Consider the following 20254-nt stretch of genomic DNA (forward strand, 5'->3'; position numbering starts at 1 on the left):
CGCACAAATCATAGAGCTCAGTGAAACTCCTATAATTTAAGGGTGAAATAAGAAGCAAAACATTATGCCCATGTCACATATGATGGCTCTTGGAATAAGGCAAACACTATGCAATCAGTTTAGACAGCAGGACACAGAAGAGAGGCCTCACACTGAGATTACAAATATTATGGACCCCAAATTGTCCAGTCCCAGGTCTGTGCATCTGGCATGACAGCACCAATTTGAAACAGACTGTGGCATCTACTCTGGGAGACTCCTTAGAGAATTCAGTGAAAGGCTAACCATCTTTCTCTGATTTAATTGCTTTGAAAGTGTTTTCCATTCTTCCTGTACAAACATTTTGTCTGAGCCTCCTTTCAGGTCAAATGGACATAAACTTTGTGACTGACTTTAATGAGATTTTGTTCATGCTCTGAAGATTAGAGCCTGCACTGAATGAAGTTTGAATGCTCCTAATTCCCGTTTACTCTTGCAGGTCCAGCCCCTGGGGAGGACTTGCCAACCCAGCACAGGATGGCTCCATGGCCAGTGAATTTCAGACAGAAAAGTCTGCAACTGTCCTGGTCCCATTTGTGGTCCCACGTGCCTCTGAGATGAGGTGCTGCAAGAGGAGGAATGCATGATTTGTAACTCCTAGAAGACAAACCCCAGTTTTGCTGTGTTCGTCAGCAGTTTTCCATAACATTTAAGTGGAATATTCATAGAATCATAGAATGGCATGGGTTGGAAAGGACCTTAAAGACCATCTAATTCCCCCCTCTGCCATAGGCAAGGATGCCACCCACCAGATCAGGTTGCCCAGGGCCTCATCCAACCTGGCCTTGATCATCTGTAGGGGTGGCACATCCACAATCTCTCTGGGGAACCTGTGCTAGTGCCTTACCACCCTCTGAGTGAAGAATTTCCTCCTAACCTCTAATCTAAATCTCCCCTCTTTGAGTTTCAAACCATCCTCCCTTGTCCTGTCATTATCTGACCGAGCCAAAAGTCATTCTCCAGCAATATTGTCCCCTCTCCTGCACCAGTGCTGCTGTGCAAGGAGCAGCCCTGTCCAGAAGCACAGCTTCTAGCGGGCATAAGACGGGCTCTTCTCCTTTCAGCTCAGCAGTGTGAGCACAGGGGAGGAGGCATTGGGATGAGGTTAGAAACCTTCCTGTGGATCCAGCCTGGGCTGGAAGCAGAGCTGCTGCTGCCCTAACACAGACAAGCAGAGGTGGCCCAGCAGAGGTGGGGCTCTGCTGTCCCTTCCCCGAGCACCCACTGTCCCTTGGTGCTGGTGCTGGTGCCACAGAGCAACGCTGCAACGTCCCCACAGCAGCAGCCTGAGCATGCCTGGAAGGAAGGCGGCTAACTGCTGTGTTAGGGCCGCAGGGCTTGGCTCCTGTATCTGTTAATCAACTTTATGAAAACCTGTGGGGTCAAAAGAGCAATCAAATAACGGAGGATGAGCCAAGCTGCCTCTTTGTGCTTTCCACCTTTCTAGCCATTTTATCCTTCCTTCCCGCAAAATCAGCTCGCTCGGGCCTGACCTTGTGATGTGACAGCTCCGTTCAGGCTGGCAGAATTAAGATGATTTGTCCCTCTTCATGTTCCTGCGTTTGCTCTCACTCTGCTCCTCCAATCTGTTTGCTTCAAGCTCAGGGCTCCCTAATTGTATTCCAATGGAGACAAACCTCATGATTAAAACTCAAACGCGAGCCTATCCAAGCTGCAGCAGCACAGGCGTCAGAGACCCTGAAATTGCAAACTCAATCTTTCTGATGGATTTAATTCGGGGATCTGTTTTGTCACCCTCATGCTGGGTGCAGCAGCAGCCCCCGCCCCATATGCCCCTCCTTCTCTCACTCCCCCCGGCAATTTCCTCATTGCTTAAAAATATTCAGTGAGGCTCCATCAAAGCGAATATTGAGACTTGTATTATTGTTGCCAGGGGTGACATTAGATGAGAATTATATGAAACAATAAGGGCACTGGAGTATAATCCATTTGACATTTGGAACATGTTCCCAGTGCTCTGTGCTCCTCGAAACATTCACACAACAGAACTGTCTTCATTTTCATCACAATATTTGTGTGCGTGTGCGCGAGTAGATTTATCTCTCCTTTTATTTCTCTGCCTGGTCACTCTCTCTAATGCCAACAAAAGAGAAAAGCCTCGCTTCCAGGTCTGCTCCCCTGTCCAAGCATCATTTCTGATTGTTTATACCCAGAGGACACTCAGCATAGAGCTGGTCCAGACATAGCAGCAGTGCTTGCTGCTCTTGAGCAAAGCGATCCTGGGCAGAGGTTTGGGTTCCTGGGACAGCACATTGCCCTGGGAAGTGATGCTTTAGTTCAGAATTGCACCAGAACAGCAGACACAGACAGCAGAGAGGTGTTCGTGCCCAATCAGCCTCCGTCCTCCTTCCCCCTGCAAAGTTCCACCAAGATCTTGGTCAGGGTCCCGTGCACGAACCACCACGCACCTACCAAGTTTCCTTTGTGTTCATGGAGTCTCACACTGCTAGGGCACTGAGCCACGTGCCAAAGGGCAGCACAGCACCAAAAAAAAAAAAAAACAACCAAAAAAAAAAAAAAAAACACAAACAAACAAACAAAAAACAACACACACACACACACACAAAACAACCAATGCTGTTGCCAGGGCACACCTTAGAGGAAGCATTTCAAACCACGTTGCTCTCTGGCTTCCCCATTAGGCCAGGAATTTGCAAGGGGGCTCCAACAAGGGGGCACCTGTTCTTGTTCCTTCCTAAAGTCCACCTGAACTGTTGCCTTCCCTCCAATACTACATACAAAGACTGATGCTTCTGGGAATGGAAACCTCGCCTCCTTAAAAACATCATCACTGAGCTTGGCCGATCCCAAACTGTAGCCATGGAGTCAGCTCATGGATCCACACTGAAACATGAACATGTGGACACAAGCTTCTCCACAAACTCAACCACCCATTTTCCAAGCGATTATCTCAGTTACAGATTCAACAGGATGATCTCATTTGCTAACTAGATGCCCCATGCGCAGAGATCAGAGATTTCCCCCCAAAGTGCCCCCATGCCATGCTCTCAGCCCTGCCCGGTGCCGGTGTCAGGCTGAGCTCAGGAGCACTGAGCAATTTAGTTATGAAATCACCTCATCCAGCACTGGATCACTTTTCATCTGGAGAATGTGCAATATTGCATCTTACAGAGACGGAATGCAGAATATACAGGATAGGATGGGTTTTGTAGAGGTTTTTAAGCATTTTGGGGTTACTGTTAATTTCAGCAAGAATTGTATGCTTTCGGTACTTGTGATGTTTGAGAGAAATGAAAATGTGGGGAAAGTCATAGTGGTCAGAGCAGGCAAATTTGCATTCCAAGATTACACCAGCAAATTCTTCAGCATAACTGCATTAAAAATGTGTTTATCCCATATAATATCAGTGCTTTACATTATTTTCGCTTTAGAAATCATTATCTTGCCAGCTGAGCTGCATGTTGTGAATTATTTGCTAGGAAAACAGTGCACCTAGCCTGGAGATTCAGCTCAGGTTCATTTAAAGTTTCCCGAAGGTTCACGAACTTGTTTAAGTGCCTGGGCTGATTTATGGGGCTGATGTGAACACAGGTGAGACTCATTGGCCTCTGCTTGAGATTCCAGGCTTGTTCTTGCTTAAATCTCAAAGTGAAACTTATGGAGCATGAAACATCCTGAACTGAAAATGAATCAAATGTTTGTGGAAACTTTTGCAAAATGAAGCAGTGAGAGGTCCCGAGCAGACTGCCCCTGCACCGGGCATGTTCCACTGACCTGCTGCAGGTCCTCACCCCTGAAGGACTGGGAACCAGGCTTACAGAATCACAGAACAGCCTGTGTTGGAACGGACCCACAAGGACCACTGGGTCTAACTCCTGGCTCCACATAGCACCACCCCAAAACCAGACCCGATGTCTGACAGTGGTGTCCAAACACTTCTTGAGCTCCAGCAGGCTCGGGGCTGTGACCATGTCCCTGGGGAGCCTGTCCCAGTGCCCGACCACCTCTGGGTGCAGAACCTTTCCAGGCTGAGACACCCCAGGTTGTGGATGGCCCTTTTGGTGTCCAGGGCATGCTGCGGCCTTGTACTCAACCCGCTGTCAAGCAGAACCCCCAGATACTCCATGCAGGGCTGCTCTCCAGCCTCCCCCAGTCTGTACACACAGCCAGGCTACCTTGCTGTAGACATCGGTTCTGCATGCGATTTCATCAGCAGCCCTTGGGGAATGATGCTCTGGGCACGCTGGCTGCTGTGGTCCCTCTGACCAGGTCTGGCAGCAGTCACAGTCCTGGGTCATTTCTGACCGAAACGGTGAGGGCAGACCTGACCTAACTTGTGAATGAGTTCCCACACAGCCTAACAAGAAAATGGAAGCTTTTCAAGTGGCAAAAGTACTAGAGATAGGGAGGAAAGAGGTTTTGTGCCCTGATGGAATTTCTCAGATTTTGTTTTATTCTGTTATTGACAAACATGTTTTTTGTTTTGTTTTGTTTTTAATGGTGATTTTTGTTTTTTAAATGACTATGATCATACCCTTCTCTTCCTCCACCCCATTAAGGAAATGAACACAATGGCAAAATAGAAAGTCATTTGAACAAAAGGATCAACACCTTCCATTTCAGACCACCCCTCTGACAACTTGAAAAAGTTAACATTTTTCTCCCAGTATGGGGATGGGTTGATGTAGCTCCTTACCCACAAATAGTCCCAAAATGACAAGTCAGTGTTCATGGCAGAAATCAGAGATGTTTTCTTCTGCTCATAACCACTGACTGTACTGGCTTCCCTGACATTATTTTCCATACACCTTGCCTCTTTTGATGATAAGTGATGCTACCAAAGACCAGGTTCTCCTCTTCTCCAGGTATGGAGCCTAGAGATGCATTATTTTGGCAGGAAATACTCAGTGGGACCCATTGCTCTTCTTTCTACCAAAAGGAAGCTGAGACTGACTAAGCTTCAGCTTCAGCACTCATTTTCTCAGTCCTTGGGCCACTGCTGCAGCAAACAGCTTGAGGACAAAGACACAAAAGACTTCCCATCACTTGCCCCATTGAAAGTTGCACATTGAGCTTTTTACTTTGCGTTTATGAAATGACACCAGATGATATGGGGCAAGACAAGGTTGGCTTTCTAAGGTAGGATTAGCAGGAGCATCTCCCTTCATTGCCAGCCCTTCCACAATGTTCTGCTTCTGAAACCTCAGTGCTGTCCTCTTAACAAAGTACGAAGATAATTAAATTTTGCAGTGTGGTTACACCTCAGTAAATATTGTCTATAAAAATCAATTGGCATTTACTGTACGTAATGTATAATAGCTATTCTTATAAATCTAAATTATCCTTATAAATCTAAATTAAATGCTTAGGTTTAAGTGTATTTAGGACATTTAATTAATAAAGTGCTACCAAATAACCATTACTAATCTGTTTACTTCAAGCCTGATTTCCATTTCCAAAGGATTTGTTTCTCAGCAGTGTGTGTGGGAGGGTAAAAGTGAAGCATGTGAAGGGGTTCGAAAAAGCTACTACAGGTACCAGAAATATTTAAAGCTTGTCCATTTAAACTCCTTTTCCCCATTGAGAAATCCTGGAACCAGAACTTTTCAAAGGAGAAGGTCCATTTTGACCCAATGATAATGTGAGGTGCTCAAAAAGTTCTGAACTCTGAAACATCTTGTTTCAACAGTTTACTAATTAAAAGCTTTAGTTTTCTGTTTAAGCTGATTCAAAATTTAACTTCATTTAAAAAGAGAAAAACAATTAAGGATGAAAAGGTCAAAACCAAAAAGAACTGATGTAAACAAAAGCTTTAGATTAGTTATAAACATTATGTGGATTACTCATTTGGGGAAAACACAGATTGTGACTTTTTTCCTGAGCTCCTGAAATTGCCCTTCACTGAGGTCTAAAGGCCTGAGTGGCTCACCTGAGGTCCATCAAGGAGCTTGTGCCAAGCAAGGACTTGGGGTTATTTCTCCCAGGTACAGCTGGGCTCAGGTGTTTATGTTCAAAAATCCAGATCCTGGTCAACCAGAAATACGGCACAAGCTAGCACTGAGTTCATTCACTTCAGCTTGCTGGTCTCCTTCCCCCACTTCAAATTTCCATACTGAAACATTATGATGTTTTATTTTGAAATGGTATTGTATCACCCAATTTCTTTCTAGAAAACTGAACAATAAAGACTACAAATGAAGCAAATGTTTTGTTCCAACTGGAATGATTTCTTATCCAGTTTTCTTTTGTTAATAAGTTGGAGAAAACGCAATTCTTATCAAGTTAACCCCCAAATATTTCACAAAAGCTACCAAATGTCCCTGCTCGGCCAGTTTTGCTGCAACACCTCCAGTGCTAACAAGTAGATAATTTTTCCCTCTTCCCATAACCAACATCCAGAGACCTAGCTTGCACAAAGTCAGAGGGTCAAACTCAGAGTAAGCATAGCATGGTACAATTCCGTTGAACCAAAATTAGCTTTAGTGCCGTGATTAATTTGGCTAAAAACATATAATTACAAGCAATACAAATGTATTTCTCATGCTGCTGGAAACTGGTTGAGACTGTTCCTCTGTACAATGCCATCATCCAGGCTAGCATTCGTCTAGCCCAGTCCTTATTGACTTAAAATCATTAAACTCCTTCAGTGCCCCGTAAGGTATCAATGACTGATCACAGCCCAGTGAGGTGAGGAGCGGTATCGGTGGCAGAGTGAGCTGTTGGTCCCCTCCTTGGTAGGCTGAACAGATAATTCCAAGTGTATTAAATTCATTCCTTTGCACAGGGCGTAAAGCAAGGTTTATGTACTAATTAAGCTAGAGCTGAAGGTTATAGTCAGACACTCAATTGCAATTGTCCTAGTGCATTTTAATTAGTTAATCACTTGCAGAAGTCAGTTCCTCATTCCCTGCTTATGCAGGGCGATGCTACAGGAGGGAGCAAGGGCTGGGAGGCAGCAAGGGCAGGCGGGAGGTCCATGATGCAAGCAGACCCCACATCCCAGCACCACCGCAGGCAAGAGCCCAGCTCCTGCTCTGTCCATGGTGGTCTTCAGCTTCACCATCAGTGCACGGTCTCCAAGCAAGCCCGATGTTCTCTGACCCCCAGCTTTTTTGCTGAGCTCCTCTGAACGTTAAATTCATTACAGATGAGTAAAACAAAGGAAAATACCTTCTGGGAAGATGAAGTATTTTATGGTCTGTCTATCTTTTTGTGCTTGATTCAGACTGAGTTTGGCAGATGGAAACGAGCCCAAACCTAAAGAGAGATAGAAGTTGAGAAAATATTTTGAAATGGAGCCTGGCATCTCTGCGTTAACAACTGCTCCTCTCTTAGAGTGACGTTTGACTTCATCTGTCTAACTAGCTTGACGGTCTCTCAGTGTTTTTTCTGATTGGGGTAATTTATTTGTTTTCATGCTAAGTTTTATTGCTTATTGATTTTCCAAGTCATTCTGAACCTATGTCAGTTTTTATCTGCTCGAAGTAATAGAAATCATTCTGTGGAAGATACACTGTGTAAAATCTTATTGCCAGCCAGACTAAAATCTGCAAATACAGTTAATTACCGTGGTTACAGTCCTTTCAGATGACAAATGCAGACCTGACACTGTTGTCCCTCCCTTGCTCCACACAAGCCCTGACAAGAACACATACCCCAGGCTCCAGATTCAGTGAGTGCTACACCACAGGCAGAGGACAAGAAGCCAGTGGCATCCAAGCTGTCACCTCCAAAAAGCCCCGTCAGTGTTCAGGACCCCCAGGAGGCCTCTCACATGGTTTGAGGAAATGTGACGTCCATGGCATGGTTCTGCTCAGATTGCTCCAACCTGCTTCCTTAAGGACTTTCAATGATTTCAACTAGATTTGAATCAGAAAAAGTAAACAAAGTAATAAATCTAACCATAGTAAGAAAAATTCATAGGTCCTTTATGGGCTGCTTACCACAGCTTTATGTCATATTGTGTTTTTCTAGCAGTAACTACTGCCAAAAGAGAAATTGCTCTTAATAACTATTTCCAGCGAGCCTGCTCTTGGAGGCCCATGGGTCTGCACCAGGCAGGCCCCATGGGTTCTTGTGAAGGTGCTGGAGCCACCTGCTGTGGCCTGTCCTCCACAGCAGACGTGTTCTCCTCGTGAACAAAACGAAGCTACCCTCACAGCCTGATGGCCCTGCCTCTGGCCACTCACTGGAGCAGGCAGTTGTCACCACGTATGCCCTCCTTCTGCCATTTGGCAGTAGCCAAAGAAGGAGGAGGATGTATTTTTTCTTCATGCTTCTAGTGCTGGCCATTTGCTTGTTCAAGGGGCATGAGGCCCAGCTCCATCCAGCTTCCTCCTGCTCTCCAAAGATGTCGCCACTCTCATTACCTGCACGCCGACCTGCTCCAGGTGCTCTCCTTAATCTCTCACTCCACGCACACCAAAACCTCAAAGATCTGCCATTTCCCTCTAATCTGGCCCATTTCAGCTGACTGGGGTGAGCAGAAGGTCACACAAGCAGCTGTGCCATCAGACCCACCAGCCCCTGCCCTCCTCCAGGGGCACAGGTGGGCACACAGCGGGGAACAGGTCGGATACCACAGGAGGCCAAGGAGGATGCACGAGAAGAAATTCAGCCTGGTGGGAACCCATCGGTGAATGCCTGGCCTCTTGAAGGCAATAATAGAAGACAAGTTGCACGAATGGCTCGCCACTTTCTCACTTCTCCACCTCCTCCTGCTGTCCCTCCCCACAAGCAGGGCAGAAGCCCCTTCTTCTTCTCATCCTGCCAGGAGCTTCCCTCTGGGCTGGTACGTGCCGGAGCTGCACCAGCACAAGGGGACAGGGAAGGAGGGGAGCAAAGGGAGGAAACGTTTCTCAATTTAGAAAGTAATAATGCAGCTTAATTGCACCAGCAGCTGGCAGTGCTAGGCGGAGTGAGGTGAGGCCTAATTATTGCACTTGGCAGCTGTCTCCTCCGCTGAGCATGTTGATGGGAGAAATGAAGACTCCTTCCAGCAGACAAGTTGGGGAGGGATGGGTGAGCGATGCTGCCGTGGTGGCTGAGCACACGCGGCTCAAGAGCAGCAGGAGGGACGTCCTTCTGCCTCCAAATGGAGGTGGGGATGGGGACAGCTCTCCTGGGTGCCTCTAAAGGGACCGGGAGGGAAAAGGTAAGAAAAGAAAGCCTAGCTGTGATAGAGGCCAGCTCAAGCTCTGCAAGAAAAGTGAGTTGTGGGTGGGGAAGTGAGACCTGCCAGCCCCATCCCTGTGTGAGGCTCCTGACCTTCCTGCAGCCCTTCCACCTGCAGGCAGCGTCTTCTCCAGCAGGAGCAGATCGTGCTTCCAGCTCCAGAGGTGCCCATGTAGCCTTCTGGCTGCTGCAGCCCCTGATGGGATACGACCTTGTGGACATCTGCTTAGCAAAGACTAACGCACACGGTTCAATGTATGCAGTTTAACACGTAGAGCTTTGCCTTCCTTTCTTCTTCTATCCTCTTGCAACATCGAGCAGGGGGAAGGGGGGACATGATGGGGATGGTTTGTATTTCCTTGAGAGGAGCTGGGCTTGATTTTCATTAGCACTAAGATCCCTCTCCACCATTTAGGTTATGGAAAAGGTTTTGAAAATAATTTACATCTGCTTTAAGACTCCTTCACGCTGTCAGGCTTTCCACATAACTGCAAAGAAAACCCTTCGTTCTCACATTTCTCAGCTCACCATCACGCAATGATGCTGAAATTGTTGATTAGCTGACATCCAACACTTAAATGTTACAAGCCTTTATTATTTATTTCCTGGGCAGAGAATTACCACTTCGTGTTATTTTTATTTTACAGATCCAGCTTCTGAAACTACTTAAAAAGCTTTCGATCAAAGATGTACAGTGGTGCTGACAGAACACAGAAGAGTTTTCGCTGGGGAAAGCCATCATTAATTATCAGACTGTAAGTAGCACTGATAGCGCAAGCATTTGATTTTGATTTAATGTCTAAATAAGCTCACTTACAATGGCAAAGTGCTCCTTGTTTAATTGAAAAGCACTAAGTTTTCTATCTCCCCTTCTTGTTTCTTATTCTGGCCATGATCCAGGTGTAGAAATAGAAGGAAACATGAACAGAATGGAAGAAGTCAGTGTGAGAAAGCATCAGCGCCACAGGAGCCTGCTGAGCCTTCTGCCAACACCACTGCTGAGTTGTCTGCAGTTGTCTGGCCCATCTTGTCTCTTCAAGGCTGCCCTTACCCCTCAGATTTCCTGCCATCCCAGCCTGGTGCCTGTCCATCCATTCATCCATCCATCCCCACTTTTTTTCTATATCTCACTTTCCAAAATCACGTCACGGTGGGTTTCTGCCATCCTCCCCAAAAAGGGGATTTTCATTTTGATAAAGGTCTGCACTCAAAGACAAACACCTTGCCACACAAGAAAACAGTGATACTGCCTTGCCAAGATGGAAGGATGGATTTTGGAGAACCTCACCTCGCTCACACGTCCTGTGCCTGCATGGGTGCCTGTGGTTTTGCAACCTAGCAGCCGGCAACAGCTGATATTTTTAGTGCTGCCAGACACTCGATACCTGCCAAGGTCACTTGCTGACAAAAGCGATGATGAGCCGGCGTGGCAGCATGTAACAACCCCACCACTTCCCAGCAATCGGCTTGAACGTGCGTGCTGCCACTTGCCAAGGCGAGACGTGAACAGCGAGGAACGACAGCGGCTGCCGTGCGGGCTGCTGCCTCTGCCCCTCACTCCCTGCTCCGTGCATGGTGGTGTCACATCCCAGCAGATGCTGCCCAAAGAGTGGCAGAAGCTGCAGAACGCTTTGTGCTGAGAGGAATGGGGTTTGCAGGGATGCTGCCAGAGCAATAGCTGCTGTCTCTGTTTGGGACCCAGCATGATCCCATCACTAGTTTCACCGATGGGGAGACAAAACCTGGACAAGCACACGTGTTGGAAAAAATGGAAAGCTTGATTTGTTTTTCTCTAAGCCCTGTGCAATGAATGCCACAGAGGGAAAAAAGCAGGATTGTCAGAGTTGTGAGAGAAAACCATCTCTCTCTTCTTTTTCCACCAGCCCAGGTGGTTAAAATGGGTACAGAGGAAGAGAGGGGGGCTTACATGTATGTCCTCTGCCCGTGGATGGCAGCCCGCACTGGTCACATGCAAGCAGTGGGCTGCACCCACCAGGCTGGCCTGTTGGGTACAGTAAGTCTTGTCTGCTATTTATCTCATTCCCCCCATGGACAAATCTCCTGTTGAGCTCTCACTCTGATGGTTTAGGCAGATAAAAACCTGTCTGCAAGTTCAGAGCCAGCCCAGATGATGCTGGGTGGGAGATGCGTCCATGTCTGTGCTCAGCCACTGCAACAAGCAAACTCCAAATGGAGGTGACAGTTTCATGGGGAGCAGTGAACTGGTACGACAGCCCTTCTCCACTGCCCAAACAGCACGCTCATAACAGATTTTTCACTTCAAGTGCCTTCTACAAGTGTTAATGAACTAACCCTTATGATAGCTCACAGGAGATGTCTCCAGCAGAGCAGGATGCAGGCTGAAGAGCCACACACCTCCCTCTGCTTGCGGGCTGGTGTGTGTGGGTGTGTGTCAGTATGTGCTTGCACACTCATGTGTTTGTGCACTTGTGCATGTGGCTCAAAGAGCTGCCAAGAGTTAGTGAATCACTATTTGAAACAGTGCAGATCAGAAGAAGACCACGTTTCTTCCATCTTTAAATCAAATTAGTGGGTAAGAAAGGTAAACCAAGGCATGGGTTCATCGCATTAAGATCTTAAAGCCTGGAGCGAGCATCAGATGATGAAGGCAGAGCTCGAGTGGCACATACCAGACAATTCCATCCAGTTGCAGATTAATGGCTCTGCTAAATGACTTTAAACCTAATGACATGTAACATGCAAAGATCAGGCTGCTCAGTATCGCAAGAAAAATAGCAATAATGATCGCTTATACAAAATAAACCTCCGGAGGATCAATGCCACCCAGCACAAATGTGACTTTGGATGGGAAGGAATGGAAGAGCAGAGTGAATTTGCATCTTGCCAACACGTAAAAGCCGGACAGGATGTTTAGGAGGAGGTAATAGTCCTGGAGTGCAGGGGCAGAGGCTGTCCTGACTGGAGAAAACAAAAGACACGCATTGAAAAATTCCTTATTTCAAGATTCAGCTACACATTTGTATCTGGCCTATCATTTTCCTCTATGTGTATGAATGTGAGCATCTGAAATTCAGCTGAGCTGCTAACTTCCGCAGGCTATGGAAAGCAATTTTCTTAATAAAAGAGCATGAGCTTGACTTACTAAGAAACCCTGATCTTTGACAATGACTGCCCAACCCCATCCTTTAGACCCGTGTGGATGGCAAGGTGGAAGTGTTCAGGCCAAGAACTGGAAGTGCAGCCAGAAGCCTCTGCAAGGACAGACACAGAAGGGGTGAGTCTGGCCAACACTTGGCCGAATGGACTCCATCTGCCAGGTTCTTGCACCTAGAACAGCAAGAAACCAGCGGGGTCTTTGCAAACACAGGCGAGAGGTTGAGATGCACCAGCCAGGGATGGAAGAATCTTTCTGCTAGCATACAGACTACGTACCCAGAAACCATACAGACAACTGCAGGCAGAACCAGAGCTTGATGCTTGTGCTCCTTGCTGCTTGCCTCGTGGGATAAGTGGCTCCGCACTGAGCTGAGCATCGCGGCAGTGTCCGAGGGCAGCAGCTGCTTGCAGCGCTGGAAAGCCGCTTTGGAAGCCTGAGCTGATGCTGACTCCTGCAATCCTGTTTGCTCATCTCGGTCACTGGGTATTTATTGACTGGGAGGAGAGGGGGGGTTAACGAGGAGGGTGATTGAAAGCTGTATGTGACCTTCCTGCTCTGACACTGGGTAAGATTGTATTGACTGTGATGCAGGAGGGACCAGTTCCTCCCTTGTCCTTGGGGGTGCTGGGCAGAGACAAGGTTTGCAAAGCTTCCCTCCCTTTCTTGGACCCATTCTCTCACTGCAAGGGCAGGATTTGTCCTTCAGCACAGGAAAAAGCAACAACTTGTTTGAATAATTGGTTTCAAGGCTCTTTCATAATGGTGCATAATTTACAACAGGAAAGAAAAGATTCAGTTTAACCCTTTTTTTTTTTTTAACCTTTTCTTTAGAAAATTTGAGGAAAAAAAGTAATTACAGACCCTGGGGAAAGTTTTCCTTCCAGCTTGAGCATTTTCAGAAGTGATCATAAAAATAACGGTAATTTCTAAGTAGGAAAGCTTCAAATTGGAAAATGTAAAAGTTTAATTTTAGAACTTTCCGAGGGGACACATCTAACCCTTTCCAAGCACAATCAGCAAGCGCAAGCTGCTTAGCAGAGGAGGGATAAGTTTCCTTGAGATTTCAATCAGGCACTTTGTTTTTCAGTGAAAAAAGGGTCTTACACCATCAAATCATCACAGAACTATCTGTCATCTCCCCGAGCACGCACAGCTGCTGTGGACGTGCCCATGGTACAGGGACTCTACCACATGTCAAGAGCTGTGTCTGAACTCCTTATGGGTGATGGAGACGAAGCTTGCCTCCTCCAGCTCCACCCTGTAAGCTGCCACCGACCCTGGGTCCCTGTGGGATGGGAGGGCGTTTTGTGATGAGCTGTGAAGGGCAGAGGTTGGGCAGAGAGCAGGGACAGGCAGCTTTTCTGGGGCACCTTCCTCCTCCTTAATGCAATGTAGAACACAGTGTCATTATTTTCATTTAATAAAGTGGAACAAACTTAAGATGCTTAAACGTTGATTAAAGGCTTTGATCTCCAAAAGTGCGATTAGTGTCCTTCTGTCGAAGAAAGTCACTTTGAGAAATGCGCGTGCTGATTCCGCATAATCCCCCCATTAATTCTGTGTCAGATACTGTGTTTACTGGAAGCACACGACAAGCCTTTTCTATTTCCTTTCCCCCCCTCAAACAGTTCTAGAGCCACCATTTTCATGCAGTTTATCCCAGCCATGCTCTTCCTCCCCTTGTCCCCTTGTACGGAGATGGAAGGAAGGAGGGGACAGTCGGTGGCTGTGGCTCAGTGCTGCAGAGGGCTGACAGCCAAGGGGTGACACTAACTCCTCAGCAGACTCTTTCAAAACTTGGCTCTTGCGTGGCTCTGCAGGGGAAGCTAGGTCTAGCAGAAAAGTGCCAACGTTCAGGTTTGGGGCATCCTCCTGACTGCGATGGCTGTGCCTCAGTTTCCCCACCTGCAAAGCCCAAGTGATGCTGCTGTGCAGCACCTGCGATCTACGGCTCAGCTGCGCAGTGCGAGGGACAGCAGGGCCACCTCATTCCACCTCACCCCAGCTCCATCTGGCAACAGCTTCTCCTAGTGCAGGGGTTTCCAACCTGACCAGGAGAGAGACACCAGAGCAGTCAGCAGCTGAACTTTGCAGCTGCTGGCTAATTAAGGGAAGATCTGAAACACACCATGAAATCACTGCAAGCAAACAGCACAACCACAAAAGCTGGCAAGCAGCCGCAGCGGCAGCTCCTTTTGGGGTTACTTTTTGGGGGGTTGGGTGAAGCTGTGATAACGCATCATTGCCATACTGATCCAGAAGGAAGCGAACCAGAACCTAAAACCTAAACCTAAAAAAACAAACAACAACTAACAGATCCCAGGTCAGAGTACCTCTGAGGTCTGACCCGGATCATATTTTGGACGTGTGTTGGTGGGCGCTTCCACTCAGGCAAAGCATTTGCATTGGACACCAAAACAGCTTCATTTTGGTTATCTGCGTGAGAACTGAGTGGGGTAAAAGACACACCAGAACCTGTCCTTGCACATCTGACAGAGGACAAAAGCTCTGTGAATACACAGATTACTATATGAATACAAGATCTATGCCACTGCCGCAAGCTCTCTGTTGGACTCGGTGAACATCTGGGTTTACTGTTCCACATCATATAATAAAAATGTTTTCTACTATTAATTTCAGATAAACATTGTAACAGCCCTTTAACAGCAAGTAAACCCTGCACAGGACCTTTGGTGAATCTGGAGTCTCAGGACTGCCGCCTCGTGCTTTGCTGGTGGCTCTGAAAAAACAGTGAAAAAAATAAACTAAACAGGGGCTTTACGAACTTTTTGGCAAAGAGAAAAATCAAAAGGCCTCATGTTTTACTGATGTGCAACAGTAAATAAACAAACAGGTTTTCTCACCCATACACAGCCGCGATATGGCTTAATGTAACGAAAGGAGTTTCAGAGCCAGAGGCTGTTCGAGTGTTAGCAGTGACCCCGTTGTTTGGAACCACAGAGCGGCTCACCTGCTTCCACTTGCTTCGTGCAAAACACAGGGAAAGGCAACACTCTGAGAGCTGAAATGTTCCTAAATGTCCCTGCATTTTTCCTGGTTTCAGCTGTGACCTCCGTGCTTTGCACAGAAGCGTGCAACCCTCTCTGCAGGACCGATGCTCGAGCCCTGCATGCGCTCTGCCTGTCTCGGCCGCAGCCCAGCCCGAGGAACCCACCTGCTTTGTGCCTTCCGCTGCTCTTAAGACCTAATGAGAAAATTTCCCCATGATTGCCTCACTTGCGCGCTCTCTCTCCACACCAAGTAGCTAATGGTAAGAAGATTTAATAGTGTGATATCACTTTAATGCGAGGAGCATAAATAAAGCTCTTATAACTCTGTAATTACGCCTGCATTGCGCCTATTAACCGTTCAGCGGCACAGAGGGCTCTGCACGGCGACAGGGTGCTTGCAAAGGCTTTTCTGTACCATCAGCTAAAATCTGGGCTTGAAAGGGAGGGGAAAAAAGGGAGAGGGATATGAAGGAAGGTAAGAAATTGGTGATCTCTCAGGTATAGAGTGGATATTCCAGAAGCAATCCTGAGCCTGATGCTACGCTTAAAAGTGCCCAGTGTCTGGCACCGGATTTGAGGCAAGAGGCAGCCCAGGGGACCCATGATGTGGGGACAGGACTGATGTGTCCAACAAACAGGACAGGACTGATGTGACCTACAGGCAGGACAGGACCAATGTGTCCAACAGACAGGACAGGACCAATGTGTCCGACAGGCAGGACCGATGCACCCGACGTGATGCCGCAGAGCAGCGCGGCGCAGGGAGCCCGGCCCAGGCTGTGGGAGCGATTCCAGCTCGATAACGATCTCTGCGTCTTTACCACAGCAAAATAAGCTCAGTCACTTCAAGCAAATAAAAGCAGCGTGTATTTGATCGGTTTAACTCAGCGAGCATTCACGAGTACAACTATTTCTGGTCCCCGCTGCCCTGAGCACATCATGTAGATCAGACAGAGCGCTGATAGCAGGCGGGCATGCTAAAAGCCCTTCCTAAGTTTCTTTGTTGTTAGAGCTGAGAGAGGAATGGTGTTTTGTTTGCCCAGGGGTCTCAATTTTCACACTGGCTTCATTTGGTGTCAGAGAGAAAACCGAACCCAAGACGCGGAAATCGTGTCTGCGGGTTGGGGATCTCAGCGCGTCGAGCTCTGAGTCTGGCTGACTGATGATGCAATACGTTATCACTTGCCAGGCAAAAATAATCACTCGAAACAAAAAGCGAGGTACAACGGAGAAAGTGAGACGTCGTATTTAAAAATACCAGCGCTTCGACTCCTCTGAACTTTGCTCCAGTTCTGCGTGATGACAAAATTCTAGGGAAATCAGGATAAATCTGGAAAACATTTTCATGTCAACAAGTGCTCAGCAAACGCAGGCTGTCAGAGCTCCTCCAGGCCAGCTCTGTGTGTTTATCTTAAAGGTTGGTGCGGCTTGAATATGAACCAGGAAAGGTTCCTATCACAAAGGTTCGTATTCATGACAGGAAAAGGGGAATGCAACCGTTGATCCTTGGGGATAATTAAGCTGGGTAAGGCATGTAGCGTGATGGAAAACTCCTTCACAGCTCCCTTCAGCAGGGAAAAGCCCCCCCTTGCTGCTGGAAGGCTTCTGCTGACTTTCTGCGATGCAACAGCTGCTCACATCCACCGCTGCCGCAGGAAATTGCAGAGTGTAGTTAAGAAGGAGAGAGAGGCTGGCAATGATTTGCATAGCACACGAGCTTATAACCGTGAGCATAATTTTGCCGTTCTAAAACAGCTCCCGAGCTCTCTCACCGCTCTGCCGTGTGCTCTGCTGCTTCCCCGGGTGCTTCGCTGCACATCGGCCCCATGGCATGGTGCTGGCACTGGCCTGGCTGGGTTTGTGCCCAAACCCCATACCCACATGTGGAGCATTCCCTGCCCCGCTTGGTCACAGCATTGGACTCACACAAGGCCTCAAATGTAGGATTTCTGACTGCTTTTAGAGTCTTAAGGTCCTGCTAAATAGCGTAAGCTAGGATAACCCCAAAGGCTTCTCTAAAGGAAAGTGCAGACCACAGGAAGCACTGAAAGCAGAGATGTATTGATGGGAGATGCAGATGGGGATGTTTATGGTTTGAAATTTTAAAACCTTGGATTTGAAAGGGTAAACAAAGCTAATGAGACTAAAAAACCCACACTGAAGCTGCAGCAAATAGTGAATTACACCAATGGCTGCGATGATTAGTAAACAATTAGGACCAATGTTCCATCCTAACTAGCGCCACTGAAGCTAGATGCAGCTAATTTCCAGCAACAGGAAAAGGGGAGATGGAAAAAAATGGGATTCTAAGCACACAGCCAATGAAATTAAACTAAGAATTAATTTCATCCATTATAACTGATTGTTGTAAATTAAAACTAGACGAAAATAATTGGTAGCATGTAGCTTTTAGTGTTTGATACAGATTAGGCGAATTAGATTTTTTTATTAGGAACACTAAACTCATCTACCATGCTCTTGTGTCTTTAGCAATATGCATTTCTCCTGATTACAGCATGCAGCATGTTGTCACAGCGGGGTTTGCAGCCACGAGCGTTTGCTTCATTACGACCCAAACCCTCGGCCATCCATGCAGCCCAGGTAGCTGAGCTGGGTTAGGAGCAGAGAGGTGGCTTCTGTTCCCAGGACATCTGCAGAGCAGAATTGTTTCAGCCACGCTCCCTTCAAACTGGGACCAACAGGAGGATACCTGCTCCAGTGCTGGAGCTGCTCAGCACCTCCAAGGATTGTCCAAAATCCAGGAAATCAATTGCCTTTTGCATAGAGAGGAGGGAGCAATCTTAATACCTTACTGCAGCGAGGACAGCAGCAAGCTGGGCTGATGGTGCCAGTCTGCTCTAAGGGCTTCTGCTCGGTGCCATGCAACAGCCCCAGGAAAACCTTAGCTAGTGAGCTAAGCCTGCAAGGAGACAGAATCTGGAGGCGAATCCATCCAGCTTCCCCTGGCCAAAATCCTTTGTGTCTGCTTCCCCCTTTTAAATGAGGGTAACAGAGCAGCCACCACCCTGGAGCAGCACGAGTGACGCGGGGCTGCAGCACCATCCCAAGAGAAATTCTGCCAGTGCCTTCACCATCCAGGGCTGCTTCTGAGCCTCTCGTGGTCTGCATCAGGAGCGGCTCTGAAGAAGCCAGAGTCCCATAAAGGCCCTGGCTCCGTCTTGAAGAGCCAGTGCTGCTGAAGCAGAGCTCAGCAGGAGAGGTCCCCACCTGGGGATTTGTAGGGCAGCGGGCATGGCACGGTCCCGGGCTGCAGCTCCCCATGCTGTGCTTTTGCCAATTTCCTTCATGTTTTGTGGGTATTCAAAGGTTCGGAGGATGAAGCTGTTATCCTAACACAGGAAGAGGCCAGAATCCTAGGGGTTAAGCTTTCTTTTTCTCCTCTGCCTGAAGATATTTTCTCGCAAGGTGAAAAGCATTGGAAAGACCAGGCTTTGTGCTGCAGCAGATTTTAGAGAGTGGCAGGAAATTAAGTTATATGCGAGCTGTTCTGTTTTTCCTGAGAGGTTATTTTTATGCATTTATTTAATTAATTCCTTTGGCTTATATAAGGGTAATAAGATTTTTGCACGTCTGCAGCGCTCCCTTCCTCGAGGAACTCAAAACATTTTGCGGGGACAGAAATAGGCCTCGCAGCTGCCCCCGCACAAACCCCGAGCAAAGTGGCAGCCACCGAGCACCGAGCAGGAGTGGGTGCCACTTCCCTAAGACGTAAAGGGAAGCGGAGGCCTCCGTCTCCGATTGAAACTGCAGGGAGGACTGCAGAGAGCAAACTCGAGACTATCTGAGCTGGAAACAAGCCACGGCACTGAGTTTCACCCCTTGATTTTTGCCGTGGGTGCTCTGGGATGCTCGGTGAGCACGGGAGATGGAGGAGCCCGATTCGCATCTCCTGGGGGATGCAAAAGGCAAAATTCTCCCCAGTGTGCCAGGGCTGCCACCGGCAGGGAGCTGACGGAGAGGGAGGAGTGCCACCTACTGAATCAGCAACACTCGGCTCGCTTTGAACATCCCCGCGCACACTAAAATAGAAACTTCTCGGTTTGTAGTTGGAAATATAAAGAAAAGGGGGAAAAAAGGGGGGAGGAGGGGGGAAAGAAGCAACCTAAAAAAAGGAAATTGCTGAATGGCATTTTGTGCCAGCATCGTGTTTATAAATAGCCGAAGTGACACTGCTCTTTGCAAGATGAATTTCTGCATATTTCTGATCAGCAAAGAGTTCTAGCTGCAAATAACAATAAATGGGGGAAATGTATATAAATAAAAGGCATCAAAAACCCTTTCTGTGTGGGATCAGCGTCACATCTTGAAGCGTACATCAAAGGGACTCAATTAGCAGACACATTTTCTAATTACATGTTCTAATTTACAACAAATCTGTGTTTCTAATGAAGACTTGATTATTTGTCCAGATGGTAAGGATCAGACCTGAAATTCTGCAGCACGCAGAAGCATGCTGCAGGTGCCAAGAAGCCCGCTTGATGCTCCAGAACCAGCTTCATCTCCTTGTTTGCCCAGACACCTTCATTTTTTCCAATTTCCCAGGAATTTCCCCAAGCAACCCCTTTGCCAAAATGTACCTGGACGTGTGGCTGGTGAAAGCAGGTGCAGATAATTACCCTGTGGAATGAAACCACCTCCCTGGCCACGGAAGCGATCGGCTGTTAATATTTTCCCTTCATCGTCCTGATTTGGACATGCAGTGAGGAGAAATGGCAATTCTTTGTGACACAACCCGTAGGTGGTCTCGCAGGCATTATTTTTAATTACAGGAGAGGTTTCCTGTAAACTTCCCCTGGGTATTACTTGCCATTTGCAGCATTCATCACTCCCAACATAAGGGACGTGGCGCCGCAGGGTTCTTCTCCCAGGGGGGAGCCCCAGCAACACC

General features: G+C 47.5%; 3 long non-coding RNA genes across 4 annotated transcripts in view; 1 reads left to right on the top strand and 2 right to left on the bottom strand.

Annotated features, from left to right (window-relative positions):
• LOC110351955 (uncharacterized) overlaps window positions 1-20254 on the bottom strand; it is a 171167-nt gene that overhangs the window by 69338 nt on the left and 81575 nt on the right. The window lies entirely within an intron of this gene.
• Window positions 4454-8869, bottom strand: LOC119713680 (uncharacterized). 2 transcript variants are annotated; one of them, XR_011804834.1, is made up of 3 exons: window positions 8391-8863; window positions 7677-7880; window positions 4454-7278 (listed from the first exon to the last, which is right to left on the bottom strand). It is a non-coding gene; the product is annotated as an uncharacterized lncRNA (long non-coding RNA). The 2 variants fall into 2 exon arrangements; XR_005260884.2 differs by having other exon boundaries at window positions 7677-8869.
• LOC110351956 (uncharacterized) lies at window positions 8985-14118 on the top strand. Its single transcript, XR_002400173.4, has 3 exons — window positions 8985-9175; window positions 9843-9950; window positions 10096-14118. It is a non-coding gene; the product is annotated as an uncharacterized lncRNA (long non-coding RNA).

The sequence above is a fragment of the Anas platyrhynchos genome, chromosome 24 (genome assembly GCF_047663525.1).
Source record: "Anas platyrhynchos isolate ZD024472 breed Pekin duck chromosome 24, IASCAAS_PekinDuck_T2T, whole genome shotgun sequence".
Lineage (NCBI taxonomy): Eukaryota > Metazoa > Chordata > Aves > Anseriformes > Anatidae > Anas > Anas platyrhynchos.